This window comes from Schistocerca serialis, chromosome 1 (assembly GCF_023864345.2).
Source record: "Schistocerca serialis cubense isolate TAMUIC-IGC-003099 chromosome 1, iqSchSeri2.2, whole genome shotgun sequence".
NCBI classification, from domain to species: Eukaryota; Metazoa; Arthropoda; class Insecta; order Orthoptera; family Acrididae; genus Schistocerca; species Schistocerca serialis.
In genome coordinates, this window is record NC_064638.1 from 419,636,261 (window position 1) to 419,649,132 (window position 12,872).

Here is a 12,872-nt window from a genome sequence, read left to right on the forward strand (position 1 = left end):
CAGAAATAAATTAATATGGTTCCTATCCCCTAGTCCCGAGCAAGGTTTTCGGGAGGTTTCCCTTGGTTGCAGGGCGTATGCCAGATATGGTAAGCCCTTTCATTTATTTCCAATTGGTTCAAATGGCTCTGAGCACTATGGAACTTAACACCTGTGGTCATCAGTCCCCTAGAACTTAGAACTACTTAAACCTAACTAACCTAAGGCCATCACAAACATCCATGCCCGAGGCAGGATTCGAACCTGCGACCGTAGCGGTCACGCGGTTCCAGACTGAAGCGCCTATAACCGCACGGCCAAACCGGCCGGCTTCCAATTGGGATCCCCTATCTGCCCCATTAACAGCTCGGCTGAATAGAACCACGACTCTCCAGAGGGCTGGATCTCGAACAGCCCACTTGACTCCTAGAAATAGAGAACAGAAAAAATGATTCGCATCAGCTATGCTCAGAATGGTTGATTCGTTCTGTGGGAGAGAGGAAGGAAGGGGGCAGAAAGTTTTTCGTCAGAAATGGCAATCTTTGCAGCAATTTAAAGCCAGTGTTGGCTGGAGTCTTGCAGGGCTCTGTTCTGGGACCTGTGCAGTGTTCAGTGTACACCAACGACATTCCCAAGCAGGCGGGAAGGGAAATCACACTGTGTACTGATGACACTGTGCTACTCAAAGATGGACACAACCTAAACTTTATCTACAGAGACATCTGGACAAAATCAGACAGTGGTACACTGTCTGGAAGGTGAAAAGCACTCCTAAGAAGACCCAAACAATTACATTTACCACCAATCTCAAACTAACAACTCACCGTTGGTGGCATAGACTTCACATAGTGTGACTCAGGCCGTTACCTTGGTCTTCCGCACCCAAGAGATTGAATCGGAGGTGGCACATAAGCATTGTGGCCAATAAGGGTTGGGACCTATATTACCAGTTGTACCCCATCTTCAGGAGTAACGCTTTATCAACAACTTGAAATTGACTACGTGGAGGTGCAGGCGTACTTCTGGCCATCACGTATGGTTTGGAAGCGTGGTCAATGAACGCCGACACACACACTTGAAAGGACTGCAGACTGTTTGCAACGAAGCATTACGAGTTAATAAAAGGCACTCCAAAGTACACTCTCAACACACGCATCAGATAACACTTGGGACAACCTATCAAGGGGACTGATGACGTCAGATGTTAAGTCCCATAGTGCTCGGAGCAATTTGAACAACCTATCAAACCAATCAAAACATACGGTGAAAATCGATGAACTTTCTGTACGTAAACTATTACAACTATTACTTCATCACTCAACCCCGTAAGTTCATTAGGCCAAAAACCACCAAATTCGTTTCATAAACATTTACAGATGACCCTCGCACAACACTTTATGAGCACTCACACGTTTACATACTACTCCAACAGTAATGGGATGCACAGTTCATGTCATCTCATTTTTCACATCTTCTGTAGCATAGCTAGAAGTCGGAAGGACATGATGCCCCGTAGACCTTTTTGCTAGTTTGTCTGCCAGTACACATACACTTTCCCTGTACTGGCCTAATTTCGTTGGAGTAAATTCCAGTCTGATACACTGACAGGAAACTAAATGATGAAAATGTCTTGATTTTCCAGTCGTATTACAACGCTGAGACACCGCGACGGTTCGACGAGTGTTATAGTCAACACCTTTCAAAGAAATGTCGAAATATTGCTGATATGACTGTAGGCGACGTGGTCTTCTGATGTCGGCGGATGCAGTGAGTAGGAGGGCAGATTGTTCGACCGAAAGCTGCTTCCGAATTTCCGAGTTAGCATGCTTCACCCGCCCCGCGTACTGTCCCCTGCTGGCCGCCTTCTCGGTGTTCAGCCCGCTAACGCGCGATTCCACGCCGTAGTTGACAACCTTCGTCCCTATCGACAAGATTCTCTTCTATCCTTATTTCTATAGATTCCTTTATTATGGTTTGTCGGCCAGAACAATTTTGTATTATCACTACTGATTTATCTGTGTGTGCGCCAGATGTGTTCCTCGCAGCGTTTCGAGATACAGAATCGGGTTTCCCCTGTGTGTTGGCGCCCACATTCACGTATGATACTTTTAGTGGGCCCTTCACATATCCAAGAATGCCTTTTTTCCTCGGTGGTGATCAATGATAGTGTAAGTGTCTCATTTTCCTAGAATCCGTGCGATTTCTGCTGACGGACTGGCGCTCTTGGATCTACCGGATGCAGCATTTGGAATTCGGTGCCAGGAAATCAAATTCCTAAGGCTTACAGTACAATCTTCAAAAAAGGAACTTTAAAGCGACGTCTTTGAAAGTAAGATTTCCGAATGCGGTGAATTACAAAACATTTAACTTTGTAAAATAGACGCCAGAAGCAGAGGGTGCAGGGTACAAGTTTCGTAATAATGAAATCTCTGGTTCCATTCTCCTTAGCTGCAGCTTAATTTCGCTATGAAATCTCTGGTTCGATTCTCGTTAGCTGCAGACCAATTTCGGTTTTATTTAAATTCTACACTCCTGGAAACTGAAATAAGAACACCGTGAATTCATTGTCCCAGGAAGGGGAAACTTTATTGACACATTCCTGGGGTCAGATACATCACATGATCACACTGACAGAACCACAGGCACATAGACACAGGCAACAGAGCATGCACAATGTCGGCACTAGTACAGTGTATATCCACCTTTCGCAGCAATGCAGGCTGCTGTTCTCCCATGGAGACGATCGTAGAGATGCTGGATGTAGTCCTGTGGAACGGCTTGCCATGCCATTTCCACCTGGCGCCTCAGTTGGACCAGCGTTCGTGCTGGATGTGCAGACCGCGTGAGACGACGCTTCATCCAGTCCCAAACATGCTCAATGGGGGACAGATCCGGAGATCTTGCTGGCCAGGGTAGTTGACTTACACCTTCTAGAGCACGTTGGGTGGCACGGGATACATGCGGACGTGCATTGTCCTGTTGGAACAGCAAGTTCCCTTGCCGGTCTAGGAATGGTAGAACGATGGGTTCGATGACGGTTTGGATGTACCGTGCACTATTCAGTGTCCCCTCGACGATCACCAGTGGTGTACGGCCAGTGTAGGAGATCGCTCCCCACACCATGATGCCGGGTGTTGGCCCTGTGTGCCTCGGTCGTATGCAGTCCTGATTGTGGCGCTCACCTGCACGGCGCCAAGCACGCATACGACCATCGTTGGCACCAAGGCAGAAGCGACTCTCATCGCTGAAGACGACACGTCTCCATTCGTCCCTCCATTCACGCCTGTCGCGACACCACTGGAGGCGGGCTGCACGATGTTGGGGCGTGAGCGGAAGACGGCCTAACGGTGTGCAGGACCGTAGCCCAGCTTCATGGAGACGGTTGCGAATGGTCCTCGCCGATACCCCAGGAGCAACAGTGTCCCTAATTTGCTGGGAAGTGGCGGTGCGGTCCCCTACGGCACTGCGTAGGATCCTACGGTCTTGGCGTGCATCCGTGCGTCGCTGCGGTCCGGTCCCAGGTCGACGGGCACGTGCACCTTCCGCCGACCACTGGCGACAACATCGATGTACTGTGGAGACCTCACGCCCCACGTGTTGAGCAATTCGGCGGTACGTCCACCCGGCCTCCCGCATGCCCACTATACGCCCTCGCTCAAAGTCCGTCAACTGCACATACGGTTCACGTCCACGCTGTCGCGGCATGCTACCAGTGTTAAAGACTGCGATGGAGCTCCGTATGCCACGGCAAACTGGCTGACACTGACGGCGGCGGTGCACAAATGCTGCGCAGCTAGCGCCATTCGACGGCCAACACCGCGGTTCCTGGTGTGTCCGCTGTGCCGTGCGTGTGATCACTGCTTGTACAGCCCTCTCGCAGTGTCCGGAGCAAGTATGGTGGGTCTGACACACCGGTGTCAATGTGTTCTTTTTTCCATTTCCAGGAGTGTATATTCATCATTAATTACAAATGTTAAGCAAATATTAAATCATAACTTTTTAAATAAAAAATACCATCTTTTCATTCATACATGAGAAGTGCGTTTATAGTTCAATAAATAAAATTCTACATAAGTGATACTGTTCAGTATGTAGAAACAAAAGAGTACTTCATTTTCTGTTTGATGTTCCACATGTTTAGGAAATTTTAGTTTATTGTCAGTACTCTCATTTTCTAACGATTAGTAAGTAAAAATAGGATATTATTTTTGTAAAAAATTGTAATTTAATATTTGTTAATTATCATTTCTATTTGTTGATAAATACAGAATTTAAATAAGCTTAAAAATAAGTTGCTGCTGACGAGATTGGAACCACCAACTTCACATTTACAAGATTTTCACCCTAAACTCTCAGCTATCGCTGACAGTGAGTCATGTGAATAAAAACGAGTTGTAGCCAAGTCTTGCACAATTATAAGACTTATCCAAGTTGTATGTGAATAAACTTTTAGGTTCTAAGATGCCAAGATGTATCTTGGCTTTACCGAACGGGATGCATGTAAACTGTAAGCAAAGAGCAAAATCTATTTTTCACACTAAGGTACATCCAGGTTGTTCGGAAGACGGTGGTGGTGCATGCTAGTTCTTGAACACAGTCCGTCAGCCTGCGTCATGGCAACGTTCCTGCCGGTAACACATGAGAAAAGTTATCGATTCGAAGGGATGTTAGTAGATGTAAAGAGCTGTTACGATTTAAAACTGAAAACGTGGACTTTTTAACTGTGGAATTAATTAATACCTGTACGTGATGAAATACGTGGAGGAGCCTTGACTTCACGAAAACGGATGGACATACTTCTTCGTTGTATGGGCGATCCTGGATTCCAGACTGGTGTGACCGAAGATTTTGGAGCATGTAAAACAGTAAACGATGTTATGGATCAGATAGTTTCCTTTTAACAGCTCACGACTGGATTAGATTTCCGTCTAAAATACAGGAAACTAATACAGCTAAGCTAGAACGGCAAAAAATATTTCGACTGCCAACTGTTAAAGGGGCATTTGATTGCACCCAAATAGAAATTATAAAGCCAGCATTACAAGACGATGAACACTTGAATCGCAAAGGTTATGCTGGTGAGAAATGCAGTACCTTAAGTGCAGAACGGCCTGGTAGAGTGCGTGGTGCTGTAATATGGAGGCGTAGCCCAATTAGAAATAAAATTTCAGGGTACAACTGGGATGCCTGCACACTTACTTGGTGATTTAGGGTATCGAATATTTCCATGGTTAGTCTCTCATTTTAAGCAAGCAAGAAATTAAACCAGCGTGAAATGCCGATCAGCGTCGATTGAATTTGGTCCATGCCAGAGAAAGAGCAATAGTGGAGAGAGCCTTTGGTCAACTGAAGAAACGGTTTTCAATCATCGGAGACTGAGTAAGAGTTTCTTTGGAGAGAGTCCACAAACTAATAGTAACGTGTGGTGTACTTCACAGCATGTCTAAGCACTTGAATGATCAATTTCAGTATCATTTGGAGGACAGGAACGTGAAAGTTCTGATGAAGACGAGTCTACCGACAGACAGCTGTAAAGCAATGGAAGCAAGGTTCGTGGTGAACAGAAGCTCTGATTTTTTAAGGTTTTTTTTATTGGGTTAATTGTGTGCCATATAAGCAACTTGTAAGCAATGTAGTTATAAGTAAGTCACCTAATTACAAAAAAAAAAGCAAGGAAAAATGTAAAGTAGTATGTTTAGTTACTTATTTTAGACAATAAAGAAAGAAATGGAAAGGATATGGTAATACGAAAGAGTAACAACACAATGTTTACGTCTCACACTAATAATTAGTTTGAGAAGATTTGTCCTGTGCAATTTTTTCTAGCTTTTTCTTTTCCCTCTCTGTGTGAAGGAAAAACACAAATCTCTGAAGTAGGGGTAAAGACAAGTTACCTGTTCCTCCACTTTCGTATGCAGCAAGGGCTTTCACTCCAGGTAGAATATATCTTGAGGGTGCCAGTGTTGTTGTCGCAGGAGCAACAACTGGCCACGTACCTACGTATTGACGTTTCCCTCTGATCTTCATTTCTATCGCAGTCTTGAGCAGCATTTAATACGTGCTTGACACCAACCGTAATAGCTCCTGAAAACTTTCTAAAAACAGTATTGTCTTCCTGGGAGGGCAATACCAGTAAACGCTTTTCTCAGTGTTTATAAATTTATTTGGTTTATTTCTGTTTTCGTCGGGTCGATTTTCTTTTTTATTTGACTCTTCAAAATGGTTCAAATGGCTCTGAGCATTATGGGACTTAACATCTATGGTCATCAGTCCCCAAGAACTTAGAACTACTTAAACCTAACTAACCTAAGGACATCACACAACACCCAGTCATCGCGAGGCAGAGAAAATCCCTGACCCCGCCGGGAATCGAAATGGGAACCCGGGCGCGGGAAGCGAGAACGCTACCGCACGACCACGAGCTGCGGACTGACTCTTCATATTACTGAAGAGTTTATTAAGCTGTGCAACACTGTGCTGTTTTCCAGTTCTGTAGTAGTATCCCTGAGCAATAGTATTTCACCCGGTCTTCTTTTCTGGCACTACCTTCGGTATTTTAGATTTTTGTAACATAATCGTGTGTTCAGATAGCAAACTGATCAACATTGCTCTGTGAACAGTGGTCTTATCAACAACATCACTTTCACTGGGAGACATATCGATAATTGGGTCTTCAACCAGTATGAGCTGCACGTCGCGATCCCCTCCACGCAACTAACGTTTGATGCGAGTGCAATGGGTCGATAGATAGGCGTGGAAGGTGGTGGGCAGTCACAGAATAGCTGCGATTTCTCGCGAACGCTGACTCACCGTGAAAAACAAGATGCATCTTTCCGTTGGGTTTTATCAACCTGTGTAGAATGTACTTTCATTTTCCGACTGAGCTCTATACCTAGATTTACCATCGAATTATTCACTTCAGAAATAATAGGTGCTGAATCTAGATCCTAGAGACTACACATCACTCAATATGTTAGAAATGAGAAACAGAGATCGGAAATATTCTAATGTTAAAAGAGGATTTATTCGAGTTTCTCTGAGAATTGCGTTGTACTGTTTTATGAAATCAGCATCCGGACAGTGTGCTTCAAACCCTATAAGTATGAAGCAAATTGGAGGGGAGCAGTAGGTGAGGTGCCCTTGTGAGAATTGTCCCCTGTAGGAAAAATAGCGGATCTTTTGTCTCCTTCTTATTCGTACTAGTGCGCAGCACCTTTTCTTTTTTCATCGCACTCTTAAGCTGGACCTCACTGCACTAGATTTGAACGAACACTTTCCGCAAGTGGTGTGCGTCAGCTGGAGGGCTTTCCTCGTCGCAAGCAACGCGCGCCCTGTCGATGGGGTGGTTAGCACTGTAGGGCTCTGCGACTCGTCCTTTACAGATACGGGTCAGTGCAGGTCTTATTCCTGCACTGTCAGCCATTAAAACTGCGACCCAGGGAGGATAGCAAATAACGACATTTTACCTACAGTGCATTTAGAGTATAGTAGGAAGAGTACATTATTAAATTTGAATGTGATCTGTGGGAAATTTAGTATACAGACCTATTACCTTTGGTAACAATGGTAGCTCTCACACGGCTGGGCATAGACTCGAAGTGAGCTGTTGTCATTACAACTTTATACTACACTCTAGCCGAGAAACCAGGCATTGCTCGGGTCAGAATATATGGCATGACTCCTCTTTCCTCTTGTGTTTCATTCCTTCGAGCTAGTTTTCACATAAGAGTGTTTGAACACAGTTTTATCCTTTGACATTTTGTCTGGAAATGAAATTACGTAAAGAGTAATATCTAATCTTCCACAGTAGCTAATAGAAGTACGGTACGGATTCTACTCACGAGTAATAATGCGTCGGTCTAAGGCGCTGCAGTCGTGGACTGTGCGGCTGGTCCCGGCGGAGGTTCGAGTCCTCCCTCGGGCGCGCGCGCGCGCGTGTGTGTGTGTGTGTGTGTGTGTGTGTGTGTGTGTGTGTGTGTGTGTGTGTGTGTGTGTGTGTCCTTAGGATAATTTAGGTTAAGTAGTGTGTAAGCTTTGGGGCTGATGACCTTAGCAGTTAAGTCCCATAAGATTTCACACACTCAATAACGCGAAAGAAGAATGAGCGAAGTGATTGACGAAAGTGTGCTAAATTATGAAGAGGATTATATTCGCTAAGAATAAGAGAAATGTTTATCCTAAATCACTGTAGCACAGTGTAACATAACAGTCGGGACACTCCGTCTGGTTTTTGTTACACACAGGAATAGCGGCACACCAAGCGGCCAGCAAGTGACACTTCTGGGTACGTTATTGGATGTATGAGAATACTGTCCGCACGTACTGAAAAATGACGTTCCACGAAACTGTAGATTAAAGGACAGTTTATTTATTATTCTCTTGTAACATATGGATGCTTACTGAAGCATGTCATTTTCCTTTAATAACAAAAAATTGGGATAAAATCCGGAAGGCCTCACCTTTAGCAGTTATGTAGGGCTGGATGTGTAACGAACGGAACTCCGTGTTGATAAAAAAAATGTCTCTCACAGAATTTCGTCCGGCGAGGGCGAGTACAACCGGCAGAAAAAGGTCGTTAACGAGTGACAATCTGACAACACTGTAACCACATGTATGTTAACTACCTCTGTCAGCAAACATCAGTTGTGCTGTAAAGTTGGTGCAGTGGGTATAGTTTTGGGTTAGCATGCAGGAGGTCGATGCCTCGATCCTGGGTTGAGACATATGTGTTTTTATTTGGCAAATGTACTCCAGGTGGTACAGTATCTGGCCTCTTAATCGTCAACGACGATTGCAGTGGGTCCTCTAGAATACATTTGCACTTACATATTACAATCGTAGAAATGGAAGATTAGTCAGCTTTGAAAGAAGCCGTTTTCACCTCGAGGGCGTGAATTTATTCGCACCACTTCGTCTACCAGTTGCGAAACCTGTTTTCTTTGCACCCTCCTCCAGTGGTCCCATAGATTAGTACCAGCTAGTATTCTTGCCTCGTTCAGGTCCATTACATTTCATTAGGGTGTTAAGTTACCAGTAGGACTAGCAACGTACTTTGCGAATAATGTCCAAACTCGGTTACTATTTGTATGTGTTATCACCACGGTCCCACTAATTATGTCTTTCAACAGTGAGTCTGGTAACAGCATGCTGTTTAGTACATTATTATTATTATTATTATTATTATTATTATTATTATTATTATTATTATTATTATTATTCTGTCGATGAGATTGTGAAAACATCACGTCTATTACTGTTAGTGAAGCAGTGTAATTCGAAAGGGGACTGATGACATCAGATGTTAAGTCCCATTGTGCTTAGAGCCATTTGAACCATTTGTAATTCGAAACTGCACATTTCAAAATTAACGGTGTCGGGATGAATCATGCAGAACAATATCTGTCAGAGGGGTAATGCACCTTAAGTGGAACAGCGCGCAGGACTGACGGCACGTTTATACTGTATGCGCTCTCCACCAGACAGGGACTAGTTGCCAGCGGAATAACGCGCCCGTGACGGATTCCAATGTACGTGTGCACACGTATCGAATTTTCTCATTGTAAACCTCTATACCAGTGTGGCAGAAGGATGGCACTCACAAACGATGAATATGTATATGTGTTTCTAGTCCTTGGTACATCTTATAACCGGACTGGTGTCGCCGTTCGTGAATTTGGTGCTAGACATCATCGTCAACGCCATCCAGATAAAAATGTTTCGTCACCTGGAGCTGCGCCTTCGAGAGTCAGGTTCTCTCCTTCCACTATCGCGTGACGGAGGTCGTCCACGGACTCGCCGTGCTCCAGCTATTGAGGAAGCTATTCTGGAGGTCATACACCAAGAACATCAGCGTAGTACACGCAGCGTAGCAGGGCAGCTGCGTGTCTCGCAACGCACGGTTGTTAACGTGCTGCACAAGCATGGGCTGCACCCCTATCATTATGCTTTCACGCAACACGTGCATCCTGCTGATCGCCATCGCCAGGTATCATGCGTTCCTCTCAAACTATCTGCCTGTTGCGCTGGAAGATGTTCCGCTACATGTTCGGCAAAGGATATGCTTCCTACATGATGGTGCACCTCCACACTCTGGAATTAATGTGCGACAGTATTTGGACAGGACATTTGCATAGAAATGGCTCGGGCGTGGAGGTCCAGTTGTATGGCCACTGCGTTCACCTGACCTAAGTTCCCTGGATTTCTTCCTGTAGGGACACCTGAAAGAGCTCGTGTGCTCTCTACTCTGCCGACGAATGTGGAAGAATTGGTAGCGTGTTTTCATGCTGCTCTTGTTACTGTGGACGCAGCTTTGCTGTGAAGGGTACAGAGCTGTATGACCCGGCAGGTTGCGCAATGTTTGGATATGCAGGGAAGTCGCTTTGAGCATCTGTTTTTCTGAGGACAACACACTGTTGTGAAGGTCATGCGGTTATTAATATGAACATTATTATTGTCACTGGTTGCTAATGTGCGGCATCTGAACGCTTGTATTACATGTGGTATAAATGACAAGTAGATGTTGTGTTATTGTACTGTGCTATCATCTTTAGCATCCCGAAATTGATACTGTTTTAATAGTTATTCTGCCCTATGACAGGTCGTTTGTTTCAACTATTTCTTATTTGTCTAACCACTTGTTTGTTGTTTTCAGCGTTACAGAATGTTGTAAATTTAGGATACATGTGACATAGGAAACGGTGTGTATTACAATATGAAATGTCAGAATGAAATTGGCAAATAAAAAAAATGCGTCACCTCCCAGGATTGAACCCTCGACCTCCTGCATGCTAACCCAAAACTCTAACCGGTGCACCAACTGTACAGCGTAACTACTGTGTGCTAAGAGTGGTAGTTACCATACATGTAATTACGGTGTTGCCAGATTGCCACTCTCTAACGCCCTTTTCTACCGGTTGTACTCTCCGGACGAAATTTTGTGAGCGACATTTTTTTCTCGCTGGCATATGAGGAGTCGCGCTATATATATATATATCGATAGCCATCATATATCTGCCGTATTGAGGTCGGTGGCTGTGTAAGACTCTGTGTTGCTCGTTCTGTCCTGACCTGCTCCGGTACAGAGGGTATCTGAATGTTGCCCTGGACAGCACGTTCTCCAGGTCTCTCGCTCTTCGAAAACACCTGGTCATGGGTTTCTGAGACTGGCACGGCATCACTCGCCAGCCTTTGCGTTTGATAACCTATATCTATATATAAAATGCTTGCGTGTGTACGTACTGGCAGACTTTTCTCCAAGACAACCTCACTGTAACCCACTCGTCGTTCTGTTGGTAGGTAGCCCTTGGTCACATGCTATTAGTAAGGGAGATTGGTCGCGGTACGTGGGAGTGGGCGATTGTAGCGAGCAAAAATCTGCGGAGTATGTAGCAATAAATACTCTTAGAAAATGCTATACACTCTGTGACACGAACTTTACCGTAAATGTCAAAACGCGTTTATCGTTTCATTCGTCCGACATAATTCGACGCTTGTGCGGTTTCATCATTCAGACTTTAATAACGTTTTCGTAATCGCACTTTACCGACCATCAACAGAGAAACAAAGAAAAAACTTCAGACAGACAAAAATAAAAATACTAGTCACCAATAAATGAATAATCGAACGGTAAACTACAGTCACAGTCTAACGTAACAGTCGCGACACACTCTGGTGTGGAAGTTGTTACTGTTGGATAGTTTGAGCGGTTCAACCACTCCAAGTAGTGAGAAAGCAGTGACATGAGTGGTTAGGATAATGAAAGTTTTATTTATCTTTCTACCTAAGTAACGAAATAATTTTATATTTTTGCTTTCAATCCATTACTAAGTTACAAAGTAACATGAATTATCGTGAAATATGTATAAAAGCATCCGAATTTTACTCATTTAGTGATACAATGTACAGTTTATTGCTGAAGTAATGCTTTCGAATACAGTAATATCTGAAATTGAGTCCGCCTTGATGCAAAACACCTTGTTATTCGTTTATTTCTTTATTATCCCCAAACTAGTTTCGGCGACAAATATCGCCATCATCAGTGGGGTTTTTTTAATCTAAAACATGCAGAAAATGGCATGGTTGTACAAACACAGTAAAACTTTATTACATTTTTACAGTTCGTCTTTTGAAATATAGTTTTCTATTGATACTTTCATACTACCTTATTTATTGTACGTTACAGTATGTTTTAAGCAATTGTTGGCGCTGTTTGCGACATATTTTCTGTGCGCTTTTTTTCTGTAGCCGTCTTTTTACTTAGCGAACATCATGTCACCTGCAACCATATCGCACAGAAAACATGTCGCAAACAGCGCCAATAATTGCTTAAAACATGCTGTAACATACAATAAATAAGGTAGTATGAAAGTATCAATAGAAAACTATATTTCAAAAGATGAGCTGTAAAAATGTAATAATGTTGTACTGTGTTTGTACAACCATGCCATTTTCTGCATGTTTTAGATTAAAAAAACCCACTGATGATGGTGATATTTGTCGTCGAAACTAGTATGGGATAATAAAGAAATAAACGAATAACAAGGTGTTTTGCATCAAGGTGGACTCAATTTCAGATATTACTGTTTTTCTATGCAGACACGGACCGAATGGAAGAGTTCCAAGATAATATTAATGCTTTCGAATACGTGCAGAACTGCAGCTTACTTCGCTGATAGCGAGGTAAAATAAGAATATATTTCGTGCATGCACAACATATATTTCTATTGTGGTCTCTAATTGTGATAGGCACTTACCTTGACACGTAAAAAAAAGAAAAAAAAGAAAAAATAGAATCTAACGATTCTCCCATTCCTATAGTTCACTCGACTTTCTGATAGACGAATTTTCTTATGCATGTAATTACTGTTGCTGCAAAAGCAGATATGTAGGAGATT

General features: G+C 43.6%; 1 protein-coding gene across 2 annotated transcripts in view; it reads left to right on the forward strand.

Moving 5' to 3' along the window:
- The window catches only part of LOC126472016 (DNA oxidative demethylase ALKBH2-like), a 173,028-nt gene that overhangs the window by 112,583 nt on the left and 47,573 nt on the right, over positions 1-12,872 (forward strand). The window lies entirely within an intron of this gene.